Raw genomic sequence first — 20,647 nt, forward strand, 5'->3', positions numbered from 1 at the left:
AATAAACATGGTAAGGAGTAAAGAAGAAAGGGAGAGGGGAAGAATTTTTTTCCTTTTGCCATTTGATTACTGATCACCACCAGAAGGATGTTAGGAGAAAAAACTTAGGTGACAAAACTTTGCATGGTATGGGCATGGGCCACAGTACACCCTGTTGTGCATGGTAGGCCTAGCCCAATCCAGTGAAGGATGGATCTGGTATGTACGGAGAGCCCTGTGCCCTGGGACTAGAGGTCTGGAACAGGAATCCTTTATCACACATACAGATGACCTTTACCTAATCTTGGCTTCCCCTCTCTGCACCTTTTACCTGGCCCAGCCTCTCCTAACCTCTCTGCACCACCTTTTCCTGTTCAGTCCAATTTCCAGTCTTTCAATAGAAGGAGACCAGTCATGGGGCAACCAAGTGAAAACCTAGTCTCCCATGAAACACTGAAGATGGAGGGGTTTAAAGAGGACACTATGGCCAAAAATCCAGCTCTAATTGGCAAAAATGAGGTAGTTCAATAGGTTATACGCTCCAAATAGTTGTTCCCTCTGGTGATACAGCAACAAAAAGTATTCCCACTGTGCAGACCCGGAGCTGCTGCCGACTTATCCCTGAGATTGCTCACGTACCTCAGAACACAGTGCAGGAATGAGGGCCTTAGATTAAAATACACAAAAATACAAAACCAGAATATTTATATTATGAAAAAAAAGTTAAAATGCACAAGATACGTCATTCGCACACCGCTAGTGCAGTTGGCATCCTGGAGAAAGTGGGACCCAAGGTACAGTCATCCAAGGGAGCCAATAAATAAAATTGTATTGGCCCAGAATGGAGTGGGAGTGAGCTTAGAAGCAGCAGGTCTGCAGCTGTTCCCTCAACCACCCCTTTTGCCTAGCATCACAACCCACTGCTTGGGACAGTTCTCAGCACTCTATCCCAGGAGGGGGTTATGAGGAGACAAGATGCGGAAAACCCTGCCTTACCCCTGAGATATTTCCTCCCCCAGAAGGTAGTGGCTTGTGGGTTGGGTCCATCAATCTGGTCTCATGCTTAACCTTTTCGCTCTAGCATTGGAAATATTATTCCCTATCTTTCTTTAAGAGTAAAACAACTTCCCTATCCAGGCCACTTTCAAAAGCTGGCAATTCTGGGGTTGGAGACTCAGATGAAGCATGCAGGGAGGGTTACCCCCCAGAGCCCTCAGGTGTATTTGGATAGAGTATAATTGGAGTTCCTTTGCCTCACCTCTTCCCACCAAGAGGGAAGAGGGGGTGACGCTTTGGCCCCTGGCCTGAGATATACGGCAGTGCCAGCTGCCCCTCCCCACCCTGTCCTCACTTTCTCCACTCTGCCAATTGAGGCCTGGTCACAGAAGGATAGCCCCCACCCACTGTGGCTCAATTCTGGGCCTCTGGGAGCATGGCAGGGCTGTGGATCTCTTCTTTCTCCTCCCGAAAGTAGGCTGGCCTTTTCTGTGAGCTGAGAGCTTGCTGGGCCTTCAATGGACACGAGGCTACGATATGCTTGATGCTCTGGCAGAAGTGGCACTTCTTGGGCTGGGTGGTTGTTTGCATTCCTTGGCATGATGGTCTAGACCTCCACAGTTGTAGCCCCTGTCTCCCTTTGATCCGCGTTTCTGCATGTTCTTCCCTTTGGGCCGCCTCTCGCTCCCAATACAGAACACCCCACCAGGGCCGGTGACTCGGAGAGATTCAGGCCCTTGGCGGACTTCTTAAAGGTGAACTCCACGGCCTCACCGTCCTTCAGGCTCAGGAAGCCCTCCATGTGCAGCTTACTCTGGTGCACAAAGACATCCACCGGGGGTCGAGTGCGACCCCCGCGCGGGCGGTCATGGGCAGGAAGCCGAATCCCATGCGCAAGTTGAACCACTTACAGATGCCAGCGCCGTGCAGCAGCTGCGGCTCCACGGGCGCCCTGGCCGCATCCTCCTGCGGCTCCTCAGGCGCCTCGGCGCCGCCACCTGCAAACTGCTGGTTTGACCCAGAGCCCATGGTAGTCGGCTGAGCCCGCGGTCCCGGGCCCCTGGCCGGCCGGCTGCTGGCCCCAGAGAAGTCCGGAGACAGAAGGAGTCTTAATGAGGGGAAATAGTTGAAATTACTTGCTATAATGAGATTTTGGAATTTGTATCTTTTGCTTTTCTACACCCCCTTTCAATGAATAGCCTTGTAAGTAAGAGTCTGGAACCTTCCTATCTGGGTTCGGATGCTGCCACTACTACTGCATAGCTATATAACCTTGCACAAGGCATTTATTTCTCTGTACCCCAGACTCATTATGTATAGTACTGGGTTACTAAAAATAACCTACCTCACAGGGTCCTAGTATGAATTAACTAAATAGGTATGACAGAAATAATTTAGAATGGTTCCTGGCACATAGAAAGTACTATAGAAGTGTTTGCTGTTATTATGACCCCTGTTTTTGAAAGATAGAATTTCTTGCATTGCAGAGTTTGGAATGTCAGATACTACTACAGCATCAACTTCCCTTTCAGAAGAACTGGAAACACTCCAGGACTCACTTTTAGCCAGGGTGCTCTGCACTTCCTGAAGTGATGCTGGCCACAAAAGCAGTGCTCATACAAGATAATGAAGTACCACATGATTGCAAAGTCAAGAATATCTAACCCCTAAAAACACCAAAAGGAACTTGGTTTAGATTTGTCCTATGCTTGAGAGCATAATTGGTACGAGGCAGGCAAAGATCCAATTAATGGGTGGCCCAGGCAATGGAGAGGAGATCCTGGGGATGGGAGGATGGCCCCACAGAACACCCAGACTCAGCTATGACATTCCTGACAGCTGCACACGGGAGCTGGCTCCAGGACCTGAATCCAAGTTTACAAATTCTTTAAGTTAAAAGTGATGGAACAGAGGCAACTGAACCCATGCTACACTTTTATTCTTATAATAGCAACTTAACTCAGTAAAGTCTTTTGAAGTTTACAAATACTCTTTCCAGTATAAAATCTCAGTGATTCACCAGTGAAAGATAGAGGGCATATATCTTCTCTAAAAAATTCATAATATAAAAATAAGTATTAAGAGGATGATACAAATTTACTTATCATCCCCAAAGTCATTTCCGATCTTTCACCTCTTATCCAATGGATACAGTTTTTCTTAGAGAAAACATCCTGGATCTAGAAGTTGAGAAACAAATTAGGAAAAGTGGAACTATTGAAAGGGTCATCTCAGCTAGGTAAGGAAAATAGTAACAGCACCATAAGCATGGCTCCAATGTTTGGATTTGACTCTACTCCCTCAGCCTGTACAGAAAGTCATGGCAGACACAGCTCCTACAATGCTATGGTTTGCTGCTTCAAACCCACCCCAAACTCTGATTGAATCCATTCCAGATTCCCCCTTGCCCAAACTGCTCAGCACTGCCTACTGCTCAGTGAAGATACTCCCAGCTGGAAGTGGTAGTTGAGGGGAAGATAAGATAGCAAGTTCAATTCAACTCAACTTAATTGAATTAAACTCAGTTAAATGTGTATTTATTGAACTCCTTATAATACAAATTATATAAATGTGCTAATTCATATAAATGAACTAGGTTCAGGATTAGAGATACAAGAAATGAATATAAGGTACTATTTCTACCTTCAAAGAGCTCATAATTTAATGAGTTAGACATATGTAGAAGTATGAAGAGCCAAACTGCAGGGTGCCTTTTAAGAGATATAAATGTAATAAAATGGGCTATGAGGGCACAGAAAAAAGTTCTTATTTCTAGTGGGGCAAGGCAAGTACCCTGTGATATAGTATCTCATTTAATCCTGTGAACTCATTAAGGTGGAAACTATTCCCATTTGAGAGATAGAGTAACTGAGCCTGAAACAGGCTGCCCAAAGTTATGCAGGAAGTGAGTGAGTGAACTTAGACTTGAACTCAGGTCTTCTGAAGCTAAAAGCTTGTGTTCTGTTTCTCACATCTTGCTGACAGTCCTGATCAGATTGGGGATCTGTAAACTTCCATCGTAGGGTCCCTGAAACCCTATACATTCTGTGGGAAGGCAATGCCTTGTCCTTACAGGGGTCTGAGCCTACCCTGATATTACTTACAGTGGGAATTACAACATTTCGGTGGACTTGTGCATCTGGATTACAATAAAGGCCATATTAGGGAGATGTAAATCCGTAATTGCAATACACTCAATAAGAAAGAGGCACAGAATCTCAGAAATCAGTCCAGGAATGGGTTCTGCTCCCTGCTCTCACGTGATGCTTCTATATCTGCAGCCCTTGTTGCAGCCCCCAGTACTGTGGCAGGCCCATGAAGTGGTTTTCTCAGGGAGAACAAATGAGTGCTGCTGAACCGGGTGCCTGTTGCAGAACCATCATTCTATAGACGTTTTATTTGCAGCGCTCACCTTAGGAAGTTAATGCTTCTAAGTGATGCCTAGGCAAACTGCCAGTTGTTTTTGCTTAACATTAATACGTGCTTCTGATTTGGTTACTATGGTTACAGACACTTGCAGTGTTGGCTTTCACTCAAATCAGAGGTCCCATCTTTTATACATCGTGAATGTTGCACTCTGACCCAGCATTCCAATCTGGTCCCATCCAAACAGGGACCCATAACTTCATGTTGTAGTCTTCAAGGGCAGGGGGTTAGGTAAGGGGGCCTTATTTTAAAAAACTGTTTTATGATATACTTTTATAATTAAGTGAAATGCTACCTTCTGAAAGGAAAACAGGATATTTTTTCCTAATAGGAGCCTGGGATCCACTTCAGGTGAGGGCCATTTACCTCAAATGGTACACGTTGTACCTCCACGGGGAAAATTAGTTTTCTTTGCATTACTCCTCCAAAGTAATCAGAATTCAACAGAATTACTCTCCTTCATCACTACATAGTGGGGGATCCCCAACATCATGACTGGTTGCAACTTTGTCTATCATCACCCAAGGCAGAATCGCCACCGGCCCGTGAAATTACTTCCCACGATAGCAGGATGACCTTTATAACTGCCAGCCTTCAGAAAAGTGCCTGGGGAAGCCTTAGCCCATTCTTCCGATCAGATGCCTAGCTGCCTCTGCCTTTGATAAATTAATCATTCAGAGGGCGCCAGCTCAGATGCTGTGAGATTTAAAACAAGCATGTACTTTACACATCTACAGTTGCCCTTCTGCTCAAGCTACTCAGACAGGAGGTTGGAGGTTGTTGGGAAGGCGGATAATGTACTCCCTGTCCCCTTTTCAAACTGCCCTTGACATTCATTGTTTACTAATTTAATCTGCATACAAGTCTTAGGCAGGGGAGGTGAGGGATCCACTCAGAATGACTGGTCCTAGGCCCCATCGCCAACATTTTGGTCACAATAAAAAGATGCTCTTTCTCATCATACATATTATTTTGATTCATCACTGTTTGCAGTGGCTTCGTTTTGTTCTTGCTGGAAAGGATTATGGAGAATACTTTTACTCTGGGTCTTTAAAATAGGTACCCTTTATTCTGCTCCCCTAAAACCCAGGCAGCAGGCAGCTCTGGCAGTCCCCCAGAGCAAATAATGACTCGGTATTTCAATATTCATTCTGAACACTATCTATTCCCCTGGGCAGTCAGGCACATGGCCCTCTGGAAATCAAGCAGCAATAAAATCCAGTTTAAGTTGGTCCAAGTTAAGACATTTCAGAGAACGTGCGCTTGTTTTTTTCTACAAGTATAAATCTGACCACACTACTGTCTGTAACTTCTCCTCAAGGATAGCAAGTACAGCTGCTGTAGTCAGGAAGGGATCTGACTTAAGAAAAAGGGCTCAAATTAACTATTTGCTTGCTTGATAACCAAAATGTTCCCCAGAGCCAAAGTCACAGTAAGGATACCTAATGAGGAAAAAATAGGTAACAATTCTTATTTGCCTGCAGCTTGATTTCAGTTGGGGAAAGTTTAAGTTAGTGCTGTGTGGGTGGGCATGTGCAAATTTGCAGAATAACTAGCATTAACTGTTTATTTACTTGTCCTTTTGGAATTTGGCCTGCAGCCTGGAAGCCAGTCACTGGCCAACACTTAGCAAAAATTGAGGAGTAAGGAAAGTTGATTTTAGACAACCCCACTGCCTCGTTCTGCTCCTTCTTTCCACATCTGTGGCATCCCTTCTCCCAGATGCCTCGAGCTATTATGTTCACTCTCTCTCTCAAAATTTGCTCTGGAAAGAATCAGAATAACTCATTTGTTCTAAGTTATGAGACATCATCCCTTTGGGACAATAATGTCTCTTTTATTCAGCAGTATTAGCAAATGAGGCATTCTACATAAATAAAATTTCCAGATAAATGAAGATTATACTTTTAAGTGCCAATGAAAAATTAATTGGCTTGGATAGATACATTTTAAAATGCCTTATGTGTATAACTATCTTCATATGCTAAGGGTATTAACAATAATAATTGACCAATTGTGTAGCATTTTACATACTACAAAGTGTTTTCACTTACATTTTCCCATTGATTTTGACATTTTTTAAAGGAAGATATTAGGTTCATGTTTGTAGTATACGAATCATTGTTTCAAGTACAAGTTGCTATGCTATAATTCATACCGCAATGTAATGCAATGATGTCTTTCATGAGTGTATATCATTTGCCCCTTCCCAGGGTCCCCGTGTTTTTGCAGCTCTTTCTGGGTCTTTGTGCTTGCCACCTCTGTAGAGTCAGCTCCTATTTCTCATTGCTGGAGAACCAGTATCCAGCAATTTTGGCCATCCATCCTGGTTTACTATTTCTCCTTCAACTAACTGCTTCTATGAATTAACTTATTAAAATAGTGTCTTAAAGTAAGACCAAACAAAACTATCCATTTGTTTCAGCTTGGCTTTCAGAATGACTTTATTTTCAAGATATAAAGCTTTAAAAGTCTCCTCTCTGACCGCATTTTCTCAGACCATGACTCTTTTCTGGTTTTTAATACGCTTCCATACCCAGACTGGACCTTGTTGTGAGCCAAGCCCACAGTGCTTTAATTAGGATCCCCCAGTTGCTTCACTTCTGAGCAAGCCCAGCCATCAGGTTCCTCTGATCCTGCCCCCAGGCTGCTGAACATTCCTAGGGAAATTCAGGGGCCCATGTTGAATAGTACATTATGATTTTAAAAATTTTGTAAAAGTAATACATTATTTATAGAAATGTAGAAGATGAATTTTGAGATGGTCTCTTCTCCAGTAAAGGAAATAAATCACTAAACACCTATGTTCCCGAACACAAGCTTCGTTGGGCAGTTTGGTGTATTTCTCTTCAATCCTTTTTTTGTGTGTATATGTGCACATGCATGTGTGTTTGTGTGCATTTAGATAATACTTTTAATTTTGCATTCTTCTTTTTCCACATATGTTTATATCATTGGCATGTTCCCTTGTCAGTGTATAGTTTTTCTACCCATCATATTTAATGATTGCATAATATTTTGTCAAGTAGTTATAAATATTTTCAATGTAAATCATGTCTCCATTATTAGATGTTTACCTTCTTTATTATGGTTTGTGACATTGTAAATAACACTGCAAAAACCTTTTTATATTTGTACATTTTCTCTAATTAGGATTATTTCCTAATTAACTCCTCGAGTTAGAATTACTGATCAAATGGCAAGAACTTTTAAAAAACTTAAAGCCTCTAGAATCTTACATCTTTCCTTCACTTAAATTTTTATCTTTTCCTACTTAATATGCCCACTAATTGATCATTTATCTTATGTCTACTTTGTGTCAGGGACTAGGGAGACCAAGAGGAACAAAACATGGTCCCCATCCTCAAGGGATCCTCAGTTCAAAGTTATCCCATGATTGGTGCCGCAATGAAGTATTTACGTGGTGGTGACACAAGGAGAGAATGACTAACTTGACAGAGGAGACCAGATGTTTGCCTTAAATTTTAAAGAATGAGCAGAAATTCACCAGACAAAGGCACAGACCCTGAAGAAGAACGTTGTGCTCAGAAAACTACAAGCACTTCATTTTCATTTGAACACAGTGTGGGAACCACTAAAATAAGAACACCTGATATAATGTAGTGCAAGCTAGGTATTGAGTACTTGCTAAATGTTTTGTAGACATCATCTCCATCAGTCTTCACAACAACCTGTGAGATAGGTATTATTAGCCCCATTTTACAGATGAAGATTACTTAGTCACTGAATACTGATAAGCAGCAGAAGTGTATCTGAACCCAGGTCCACCTGACTGCATAGCCAGAGGCCCTATTCGTCATGTTTTACTACCAGGTAGATTATAATTCCTGCTAAAGAGTATGGCTTTTTTTTTTTTAGTGCAGCAGGACTGATTATTCCCTTTTCTGTACTCTTGTCAGACCTGTACATATTTCTATTACAGCATTCATTATACTTATTTCTAGGGTGTGTTTGCAAGTATGTCTTCTCCATCAACCTGAGATTCTCAAGGTAAAGGTTGTCTCTTATTTATATTTATCTTCTCAATGACTAACACAGGCTCTAGCAAAGTGCAGAGATGAAATCAGTGTGAATGAATGAATTATTGGATGAATTTGTAAATTTTTAAGCCAGCCTGCAACAGGCCCTTTCTGTTCTGCAATTGCCAGTCATTTACATTTTTAGGAATTATCTGTTGTTGTTAAACACAACCATTATTAAAAATTAAATTATATAAACATATAATTAAATGCATTATATTGAAAGCAAAGGTAGCACATTGTCAAAATTCATAATTTCTTAATTATTTTACTATTACCTATGCCCTTGTGTTTATTTCATTTATTGCCTCTGAATGGTGGAAATAGTCTCTAAAAGTGAGCTTCTCTTCCAACTCTGCCTTCACATTGGTATCTTACAATTGCCTGTAGTGCTGACCCTTTCTTTTCTCTTTTTTTTTTTTTTTTAACATCTTTGTTGGAGTATAATTGCTTTACAATTGTGTGTTAGGTTCTGCTTTCACTTTCTTCTCTTTTGAAATTCCTCCTTAGCTTTTGTGGTATTCATTGTTCTGATTTCCCTGTTTCTCTGACTATTTCTCTTTCCTTTGCTTGTTCCTCTCTATCTTCCTGTCTTTTAGAAGTTCTTTCTTTGGTCCTCTTAAATTCTCTTATTTTTTATTTCACCTACTTCCAAAGTGTCAATTTCTATCTCTGTAGAAACAACTTTCTCATTTATATCTCCAATACTAGCTTCTCTTTTTGGCTCCAAAATGCATATCTTATTTCCAAATACCTGCTGGGTATCCTGATCTAGATATTCTAGAATAATTCTTGAACCACCGTGCCCATTGCATGCCTGAGACCAGCCCCCCACACCCTTGTGGCCATTCTGACTTCCATGATCAAGTTGATGGCGACTTCTTCATTTTATTTAGTTACCTAGGCATGGATACTTAGTGTCAACTTTGTTTCCTTCCCCTCAATCCCCCTGACATTTTCCTTAAAATCTTCATCTGATAGTAGTCTTCCTTATGTTCTCTTTTCTACTGAATATGGTATAGATGAGATAGCGTGACCACATTTTGCCTTGCATTGCAGTTATTTATGCACTTGTCTTATACTTCTTAGATAGCAAGTCTTTTAAAAGGCCAGAACTAATTTTTAGAGTTCTTGGTATTCCTTAGAGCATCTAGTAATATTATACATAGTAAATGCCTTATCTATATTCATTGAACTTAATTGAGTGACAGCCTGAGGGAGCTCTCTTATGATTAAATTGTATGGACTTTATGAATATATTTTGGTGTCTTAAAGGCTTCCTTTGAGTAATTTCAAGTTCTTGGCTAGGGCTTGCATAATTGAGAGTGACAGATAAATAACTTCAAAATAAGAATTTGAAAGCAGTAAGCTGAATAATGGCCCCCAAAGATGTTCACATCCTAATTCTCAGAACCTGTGAATATGTTATCTTACATGGCAGAAGAAACTTTACAGATGTGATGTAAATGATCTTGAAATGGGGAGATTATTCTGGATTTTCCAATTAGGGTGTGTCCCATGTAATCACAAGAGTCCTTAAAAGGGGGAAGCAGGTGGGTCAGAGTCAGAGAAGGATATATGATGACAGAAGCAGAAGTTGGAGTAACATGGAGCCAGGAGCCAAGGAATGCAGGGATCTTCTAGAATGTGCAAAACACAGGGAGACGGATTCTCCCTGAAGCCTCCAGAAGAAATGCAGCTTGGCTGACGCCCTGATTTTGGGCTTTTGACCTCTAGACTGATTTTGGACTTTTGATCTCTAGAACTATAAGGTAATAAAGTTGTGTAGTCTTAAGTCTCTATGTTTATGATAACTTGTTATAGTAGCAATAGGAAATTAATACAAGGGATCTTGCTGGAATGTACATTTTAATCTGAGACAAAGCCAAGGAATCAATTCTTAATTGTGGAATTTCAAGTATATCTGTAAGCTGGTTGGAGGGGGTAGGTTTTGGCCAATACATCCATAGATTATAAGACTGGTTGGCCGCATGGCAAGGAATTACTAGAAAGGCCTCGGGGCAGAAAGTGTTCATGTGTACAGATGATGTTCTGATCAGGAGACAACTCATCATAACCCCAGGAGTCAAATTAGCCTTCAGAGAATGAGAAATCAGAGAGCTAGTGGCTTCCCAGAAAGTATTCTTTTTATTAGAGATGAAGACAGTAGAGTCTAAAGTGTGAAGTTAGGCGTTTGTCACAATTACCTCATGGCTGCATTGGGACCAGAATCCAAGTTGCTTTAGTCTTAGTTCAGTGTTCTTTCCTCTCCGCTTCAGTTTAACCAGCCATATATTCAAACCACTGTTGAAAAATATCACCTTTCATTCTTTAGCAAGATTTTGGCTAGTGTGATCATGTATATTAGTTACCTATTGTTGTGTAACAAATTACCCCCAAACCTAGTGACTTAGAACACATTGATTATTTCTCACAGTTTCTGTCAGTCAGAAACTCAGAGGCATCTTGACTGATCATTTCTGGCTCATGGTCTCTCAGGTTGCAATCAGGATGGTGGCTGAATGGGGCTGGAGTAACCACTTCCACGCTTGAAGTTGGTGTTGGCTATTGGTGTGAAGCCTCTGTTTTCTCCATGTGAGTCTCTCCATAGGGCTTCTTGAGTATCCTCATAACATGGTGGCAGGTTTCCCCCAGATCATGAAATATAAGAGAGAAGGAGGTAGAAGCCTTCCTTTTTATGATCTAGACTCAGAACTCACATAACATCACTTCCATTGCATATGATTTATTAGAAGTGATTCACTAAGTCTGGCACACATTCAAGGGGAGGAGGATTAGATTTTACCTTTTGAAGGAAGAGTGTTAAAGAATTCTTGGACATATTTTAAAACCACCACATCATGCCTTGAACCTCATAAATTCTTTGCAAAAGATATTATTATTCTTACCCCCATTTTAAAAAGTAGGAAAGTGAGGTTTAGAGACCTTAAGAGACTTGCCTAATCTAGTCTTTGTGCCTCCAAAACTAGTGCTCTGTTTTATCCTCCACTTCCACTTTTTATTTTCCAATACCGATGTCCTTATGGAGCAAACAAGAAGAATATAAAATATGTCCCTCTTTTTCCTACATACTTTTGTGGCTCATTAAAAAGAAGCATAAATTAAAATGAAATGTTTTCTGTGAACATACATTTTCACCTTCAATTCATTTCACACCCTCACTTCATCTTGTTCTCCTGCCCTGCAATGAACAGATGCTGCAGTAAGATGGCCATGCAGAGTGTTCTATGGCTGTCAATTACCGGGTGACAAGGAGCGTGATGCTTAACAGGGTACACAAGCTTCCTTCCTCCAAAGCACAGATATGCTCCATGAGAAATAGATGTTGTGTCATTTTAATCCACATGGTTAGCTGCCTCTCCTTAAAGTTCAGTGACTCTATCCAGGGTAAAGAAAGAAAAAGCAATGTATATTGATCCTCTGATATGTCCCAGATATGGTGCTTTATATACTGGTGAGCTCCTTGAGGGTGGGACTTATTTACCTTTGTCTCTTCCTTCTCTTCTCCCAAATTCTAAACAGTGACGTTCCATGGGGCTTGATTTTTACATTTCTTCCCTTATCCATCTATACTAACTTTTGGATGAGCTCATGGCTTTAAATGCCCTCTGTATCCCAATAGCTCCCAAATTTATGTCATCAGCCTGGATCTCTCCTCAGCACTGAACACTCACATATCCAGACACCTACTAGACATCTCTGCTTGGTGTCTTAAACCCAACCTGTACAAAACTGAACTTCTGACTTCCTTTCCCTTTAAACCTTTTCCTTACCAATCATGGTGAATGATGCTAATATTCATCCAATTGCTCAGACCAAAAGTCTTGGGAGTTCTTCCTGACTTTTCTGAAATCCTCTCATACCCACTTCCAATGCATCAGAAAATTCTGTTAATTTTATCTTCAAAATTTTATCTCAAATCCAGTGACTTCTCAACACCTCTATCACTACCTCCCAGTCCTAGTCATCGTTCTTCTCCTAACCTGTCCTAACTTTTCCTTCTTCCATTCTCATCTGTCTTCCTCCAGTCTAGTCCCATGCAACAGTCAGAGTGATCCTTTGAAAATATACATCCATATCTCATTACTCCCCTGGTCAAAATTCTCTAGTGGCTTCCCACAACACTCAGAACTTCTTTCCAATGTCTCCAAGGCCCAACACACTCTGGCCCTTTCCCACCTGTCTGAGCCCTTTTCCTGCCACACTCACCCTTGCTCACTTTGCCTCAACCACAGGGCAGTCTAGCTTTTCCTTGAACATGCCAAGCACACCCCCACCCCAGGGCTTTACAAAGCCTCACACCTCTGCTGGAATGCTCTTCCCCCAGACAGCCACTTGGCTTCCTCCTTTACTTCATTCCAACTTCTGCTAAATGTTACCTTCTCAGAGAGGTCTTCCCTAGCCACTCTATTTAGAACTTACTCTCCCCCTACCTTCCCATCAGTCTCTGCCCCCTTATTCTGCTCTGTTTTTCTTTATAGCACTGATTAATTGTGCTGTAAACATATTATACATAAATATTGGGTTAAGTGTGGTTTTTGCTTATGTCCTTCGGTACAACATAAGCTGGAGCTTTGTTTTATTCACTAGGCTAATAGTAGGTGCTCAGTCAACATTTTCTGAGTGAATGAATAAATGAATTAATTAATCTTTGTATCCTCAGTGTCTAATCTCAAATCTGTAATGTAAAACCTGCTCAATAATATTTACTTGAATTATTTCGCTTAATGCTCCTACCTAACTTCAGATGTAAATAATTTTCTCACTTTACAGAGACATTATGTAATTTGCCTAAGGGCACTCAGCTGAGCAGAAATTTGATTCCTGATCTCTGCACTTTAGAGCTTCTGCATTTCCACTTCCTCCTAGGGTTTCCATTTCCCTATGCTGCCTACCAGGTCTTGGGATGGCTCAGATGACAATGAAAAGGCTCCTCTACATTGTGTTCATATGAGAAAGCTAAGGAGAACTCAGGTGGATGGGATCTGGGTCTCCATAGTAACCCAAAGAGACACTTGGTAAATTCCAAGTACCAAGTCTTCTGATCGATGAGGGCAATAGCATTCTTGTCATTTCCGCCTCAAAGAGCTGTTCCAGAGTGCATCCTAAGAGTTTTTCCTGTACCTGGGCAATCAACAACACACTCCAAAGCTGTGGTCTGAGGCCAAGTCTAGATGGTCTTAGAGCCCACATTCCATTGTGGTTCTCTTCAGATCTCAGGAGAAGAGATGGTGGAAAGACAGGGTACATACTAAATGACACTCTGCATACCTTAGGAAGCTGTGGGTGGGAGTGATGGTAGGAAACATCAGTGAGCAAGATCAATTACTTTTCCACAAGTCTTCATGTCAATAAGCCTTGCAAATAAGGCTATTTAGTGTAATTATCATGTACTTTGTAGCTATTGCTTCCAAGACTGCCCAATCTAAAGAGCTATCTTCTCCATGAAGCCAACTTCAGTTACTCCAGCTCAAACTAATCATTTTATCACTTGCCATCGGGTTTTATATTTTGTCCTTCAATTATAGAGTTCTTTGATACTGTTCTTGATTCTTTAACGGGCGCATAGCTTGGCTCCCTAACAGGATTGCCAGCTCCTTGAGAGCAGGGACCACAGCATATATTCCTCTGTTGTCCTCACAAAGCTCTTTCCTTCCCCTCTCTTGTTTACTATAATCTACATATCAGCTCATCTCCATGGAGATTCCTGAAATAATCCAGGCCAAGGTAGAGAGTATTTTAGGTGGCTTCCTACCCCACTCTCCTACATCCCATCTCAACCAGGTTTTATATTCTAGAATTCACTGTGCTACATTGACCCATTGACCGATATGCCTGGAGGGAGCTCTGGTCACTTGCCCACCTAGCCATAGTCTTCCCTGAAGGCCTCCTACATCAGGTAGGAGATCCAATTCTCTTACTTACTGACCCTGTAACTCCTGAAAAGTCATTTAACCTCTTCCAGTCTCCGTTTTCTCTATCTCTTAGGGCTGTTTGTGAAAATTAATTGAGGCAGTGTGTATTAAAAAACTTCTAAAAATATACATTTTCTTACTATATTTTTAGATATTTATAAGGTAATAACAATAACCAAGATTAATAAGATAGTTAGATGTGGTAATAAAATGGAGATTTTATTTTGTACAAAGCTAGCTGACTCATCTGGGCATTATAACCATAACTTTGTAAGGAAGAAAACTATCTCAGTGTGGATTTTTCTCTGGAAGTAATTCCTAAGACCAGGATTCAAGTGCAAATACTATATCCCATGAAACACCAGCAGGGGAAAAAGGAATTGATAAAGAAAAGGGAAGACAGGGAAGAAGAGGTGTGTTATTTCACCAGCTACCAAAGTGGGTAAATGAAGCTTATTCCCATGAGAAACTCCAGGAAAATTATAAAGCACATGCCTTGGAATTATCCCACTCGAGAGGTGAAGGAGCAGGGGGTATTAATGCACTCATTCGCATCACTCATTGCTTGCAGACTGGTGGGGGTGAGAAAGTTAATTCCTGGTACTTCCAGCCTGCCTTGTGGAGGCATCTGGGGGTGGTGGTGGGAGCTATAGTGCAGCCTTCTGGAAAAACCCACAGGCACATAACTGGCTGAAATATTGTGATCTATAATAAGAAATACATATTTGGTCTTTGTCACTGTTTCTGGTGCAAAAATCCTAAAACCATTGGAATTTCTTAAATGATGAGAGTGATAAAGGTAAGACAACTTTAAGATTTTTTTAAGTTAATGAGGTGACTTTTGGAAAGTACCTAGGTAACCTAGGGGTGGAGGCTGGCCACCATGGGAGCCAAGTGTGTGATTAGAGGGTTGGAACTTTTAGTCCCACTCCCCTGACCTCCAGGAAATGGAGAGGGGCTGAAGTTTAAATCAATTGCCAGTGGCTGATGATTTATTCATTCATGACTATGTAATGAAGCCCCCATAGAAAACCTAAAAAGGTTGGATTTTGGAGAGCTTCTGGGTTGGTGAACACTGGATATTCAGGGAGAGTGTGTGCCCCTTCCCACATATCTTGCCCTGTGCATCTCTTCCATCTGGCTGTTCCTGAGTTATACACTCTTATAATAAACTGGTGATCTAGTAAGTAAAATGATTTTCTGAGTTTTATGAACAGCTCTATTAAATTAATCGAACTCAAGGAGGGGGGTCATTGGAAACTTCGATCTATAGTCAGTCAGTCAGAAGCGCAGGTAACCACCTGGACTTGCTATTGGCGTCTGAAGTGGGGCTGGGGGGACAGTCTTGAAGGACTGAGCCCTTAACCTGTGGGATCCGATGCTGTCTCCTGGTAGATAGTGTCAGAATTGAGTTGTAGGCCACCCAGCTGGTGTCTGAGAGTTGCTTGATATAGTGGGAAACATTTTCCCCAAATGAATAAATTAGGCATCGTACTTTTATATTCATTATTTAACTATATCTGGGTTTCATAATAACTTTATGAGTTATTTATGAGAAAGTATTATTATTATAAGCCAAATTCTACAGATGAGAAGCCTGGCACTAAGTTATGAGTTAGAATGTCTTGTTTAAAAGGCAGAAAATAAAGAATTAATTCTTTTGATCTGAAATGCATAAGTCACAGAAAACTTATAATGATAAAAGCTAATATGTGGTTATTTAAAGGATAATATAGTCAACAATGCCTGGAAATCAGAAGCAAAATTTCTTTTTCTTTAGTAAAGGGCATTTAATATAAACTTAAAAAAAAAGTTTATGTGTGCGTCAATTGTTCTTAAATTGTTTTTGTAAAACTTTTGCCATGTTTCCAGCATTTTTATGGAGGCTTAAGAGGAAAAAATTACTTGTGAACATTTTTTTCTTAATAAGGCAAATAAATAAATAAAGATGAAACTCTGTGCATGCCTCTGAAACCCAGATAAGGGTTCCTTTGTAACTCTCACCAATATAGAAAAATCTATTTAAATTTTCTCACTTCCCCTTTCCTTTCAAACATGATCCAGTTAGCCTTGGCGCCCACCTCCTCCTTCCCCAGTTATAAAACCAAACAGAATGTTTGTACTGAAGGGACAAGTCTGTGCAGTGACTCAGAGGAAACAAGTGTTTATAAACCATGTTTCCCTAAAGCCTCGGCACAAACATGGCTGTGGCCCAATTCCAGATTGGACGGGGTGAAACTCAGTAGTATAGCCCTGGCAAAGCAGAGTGTTGGAGGAGTCTAGCCAGAGACAAGACCTGGGCTGGGGGAGGCCTTGAGGCAACACCACACCTTGGAGATCTTTCATCTCCAAAGGTCAAAACAAAAATTGCTTAAAACTAAGTCAGACAAATAAATGTTTGGGCTTTGCTGGAATGGTGTATTCTCTTTGAATTTTCAGTATAGTTTGGCCTGGCTGCACCTTCCTTGCTGGTGAATCTCTATTTCACTGTGTTCACGAGCTATGTTCTTTACGTAATATTTTGCCCTAGGGCCTACACTGACCATATCTGCCTTGGAACAAAAGGTTGTGAGGATAGTTTGGTTTATCTCTGAAGTCAGTCAGATCTAGTTTTGACCCTCAATTCTCTGCTTTATACTTTCATTTGACAAATATTTACCAAAGACTTATTTTTTGCCAAGCATGGTTTTAAGTGCTGAGAATGAGTGAGCCAGCAGGATAGACAAAGACCCTATTCCCCTGGTCTTCCATTCTAATTGGAGTAAACAGGAAAAAAAGAAAACGAGAACACAGATTATTTCACAGTGATGGCAGTAATGTCCTGAAAATACAGTAAGTCCCCTGCATACGAACGAGTTCTGTTCCAAGAATGTGTTCGTAAGTCCAATTTGTTTGTAAGTAAGCCCAACAAAGTTAGTCTAGGTACCCAGCTAACACAATCAGCTATATAGTACTGTAGTGTAATAGGTTTATAATACTTTTCACACAAATAATACATAAAAAACAAACACACACAAAAAAGGAAACATTTTTAATCTTACAGTACAGTACCTTGAAAAACACAGTAGTACAGTACAACAGCTGCCATCCAGGGGCTGGCATTGAGTGAACAAGCAAGAAGAGTTACTGACTGGAGAAGGGAGAGGATGTGGGAGATAGTAGAGCTGAAGGACTGTTAGCAATTGGAGATGGAGGGAAAGCTGCAATTTCACTCATTCCTGACGTTGATGGCACAGGTTCTGGTTCCCTGCTGGATTCGATTCTATCTACCCTCTTGAAGAAATGATCCAGTGATGTCTGGGTAGTAGCTCTTTTTTTCTCATCATAGATGACACGGTAGCACTAGATTGCGTTCTGAACAGCTGCTGCAACCTTCGTGTACCATTCTACGTTCAGGTCCTGTGCCTCAAAAACTAAGAGTGCCTCCTCAAATAAAGAAAATCCCCTTGCCATTTCCTGCATCGTGAATCTCTTCGGTTCTTCAGTTACTTCTTCTTCCTCTTGTCTCTCTTCGTCCTTTCTCTGGGCCTCCAATTCCATCAGGTCTTCATTAGTATGCTCCTGGTGTTGCACAGCAAGGAGTTCAATGAAGTCGTCCTCTTGCAGATCTAGCTCCAGCTTCTTGCTGAGGGTCACTAAGTTGCTGAAGACCTCTTTGGACTCCTTATCCACCTTCTCAAATCCATGAAAATCGTGAACAAACTGCAGGCAAAGGTTCTTCCAAACCTCATTCGTGGTGATGGCCATAACCTCACACCAAGCAAAGTCAATGTTCTTTATGGCCTCGTAGATGTTGTAGTCCTTCCAAAATTGTCGCAAGATTGTTCCTGGTTTGTCACTCGCCTTTACTGCCTGATGAAAAGTATGATGTAAAATAATATTTCTTGACTCCCTGGTCCATAGGTTGGATGAGCGACATTGTATTCGTTGGCAGATGCACTACTTTGACTTTGGGATGAAAGTCATCCATGAATGGGGGGTGGCCTGGAGCACTGTCGAGCAGCAAAAGAATGTTGAATGGGACATCCTTCTCCAAGCAGTATTTCTCTACCTCAGGGATAAAGTGGTGGAAAAACCAGTCCTGGAAAATGGCCTGTGTAACCCAGGCTTTGGGGTTACTCTTCCACACAACAGGAAGAGAGCCTTGGCTATGTTTTTAAGGGCTCTTGGGTTCTCTGAATGATAAACTAAGAGAGGCTTCAGCTTCATATCGCTAGAAGCATTGCCACTAAACAACAGAGTTAGCCTATCCTTTGCTGCTTTATAGCCTGGCATCAACTTTTTCTCCTTACTGATGTAATTTTGGCCTGGCATCCTCTTCCAGTACAGTCCTGTCTCATCCACATGAAAAACCTGCTCGGGTAAATATGTGCCTTCATCAGTAATTTCTCGAAGTGTTTCGGGAAATTCCTGGGCAGCTACCGTATCTGCACTCGCTGCCTCGCCACTTACTTTTACATTGTGAAAGTTGGCTCTAGCCTTGAATTGATGAAACCAGCCATGGCTGGCATTAAAATATGCGCCCTCTGATTCTTCGGCGTGTTTCTTCTTCAAGTCTTCATAAAGGCTTTTAGCTTTCTTTTGAACCAGCATTAAAAGGAGCGGGATTGACGCTGATGCTGATCCTGCATCCACACACTGGCAAGTTTCTCCACTTCCTCCATCACATTTCCACGTTTCTTTGATATTATTGTCGACATCATCGGCACAGCAGACTTCACATGTTCCATGATCTTGTCCTTGTTCTTTAGAATCGGGCCGATGGTTGAACGATTCATGTTATGAGAATGAGCTATGTCTGCCATCTTTTCACCTCACTCCATTCTCTCAATTATTTTCACTTTTGTTGCCATCGTTATCGTTGGGAGCTTCTTAGCAGTACCAGCTACATCACCACTGCTTTTACGCTTGCTTCCAGACATCCTGGGCTTGAAATAAAGATACTGCACTACTGTACTCTATACTGTACTGTACAGTAAAGTGCACAAAAGCACAACCACTTGTAGAGGATGCACGCACGTGACAATATATGCCAGACGTGTGAACTAACATGTGATTGGACATGCAAACACACTTTTGCATCTTTGAAAGTTTGCAACTTGAAGGGTCGTATATAGGGGACTTACTGTAAATCAGGGAGCTTGACTGGGCAATGAGGGAAGCCCTATGCAAGATGGTGAGGAGGAGGCTCCTATGAAGAAGTGACATTTAAGCTGAGACCTGAATGACGTGAAGGACCCTTGAGGATAAGGGCGCTCCCGGCACAGGCACACAAGGTCCTGAGAGAGGAATAACCTTGGCCCATTTGAAGAACAAGAAAGCCCATGAGGCTGGAGCACTGAGAGTGAGGGAGAGGAAGATGAGGTAAGTTGGAGAGTATGGCAGATGAAAGATGAACACCCCTTCTTTGAGACACCTCTCACAGAGAGGTGGGTCTATTTCCCCTCCCCTTGAAGCTGGAGTGGCCTCCAACTGATTGTGTTGAACCCCAGCGTGTGGCAGAAATGATGCTGGGCAAGTTCTGAGCCTAGACTTTAGGATGGCTGACACCTCCATCTTAGTCCTTCTGTGGCTCTGAACTGACATGTGAGAAGGCTGACCACCTGCTGGAGAGACCACCTGGAGAGACCCTGAGAATAAATACATGAAGAGGATGGGGCCAAACCTTCCAGCTGCTGTCCCTGCCAAGGTGCCAGACAAATGAGGGAAACCATCCCAGATCAGCTTAGTTGCCAGCTGAATACCACTGAGTGACTCCAGTAAATGCCTCATGAGACAGAAGAACCATCTGGCTGAGCCTTGCCCAATCCTGACATACTAAATCATGAGATAGAATTCAATGGTGGTTGTTTTAAACCACTAAATTTTAAGGTAGTTTGTGTCTCAGCAAATGATATCCAGAACAGAGAGACAGGTTGAAGCCAGGTTACTTTGATCCTTAGCCAGGATAAAGAGTTTGGCTTAAGATGGACGAGGTACCACAGGAGGGTTTAAGCAAGAGGTGTAGGAACTACGTTTTAAAGCTTCCTTTGACTGCTATTTGTTTCTGGTTTCCTAGTTCTTTGCCTCGTACAAGTAACTGAACTCTGCCCTGGTCTCTTTAACCGTAAAATAAGAATAACAATAGCGCCTACATCATAGGATTGTTTGAGGATAAAATAATATAAAATCATTAACAAGAGTGCCCAGCACCTGGTTAAGGGTTCATAGAATGATATCTGCAACTGTTACTGTTTTACTGGCTCAGCTTCAGAATTGAGAAGACTCTAG

At 41.6% G+C, this 20,647-nt stretch overlaps 1 pseudogene; it reads right to left on the reverse strand.

Moving 5' to 3' along the window:
- Positions 1-1,389: 1,389 nt before the first annotated feature.
- LOC118900049 lies at positions 1,390-2,004 on the reverse strand (annotated as a pseudogene).
- Positions 2,005-20,647: the final 18,643 nt, after the last annotated feature.

The sequence above is a fragment of the Balaenoptera musculus genome, chromosome 8 (genome assembly GCF_009873245.2).
Source record: "Balaenoptera musculus isolate JJ_BM4_2016_0621 chromosome 8, mBalMus1.pri.v3, whole genome shotgun sequence".
Lineage (NCBI taxonomy): Eukaryota > Metazoa > Chordata > Mammalia > Artiodactyla > Balaenopteridae > Balaenoptera > Balaenoptera musculus.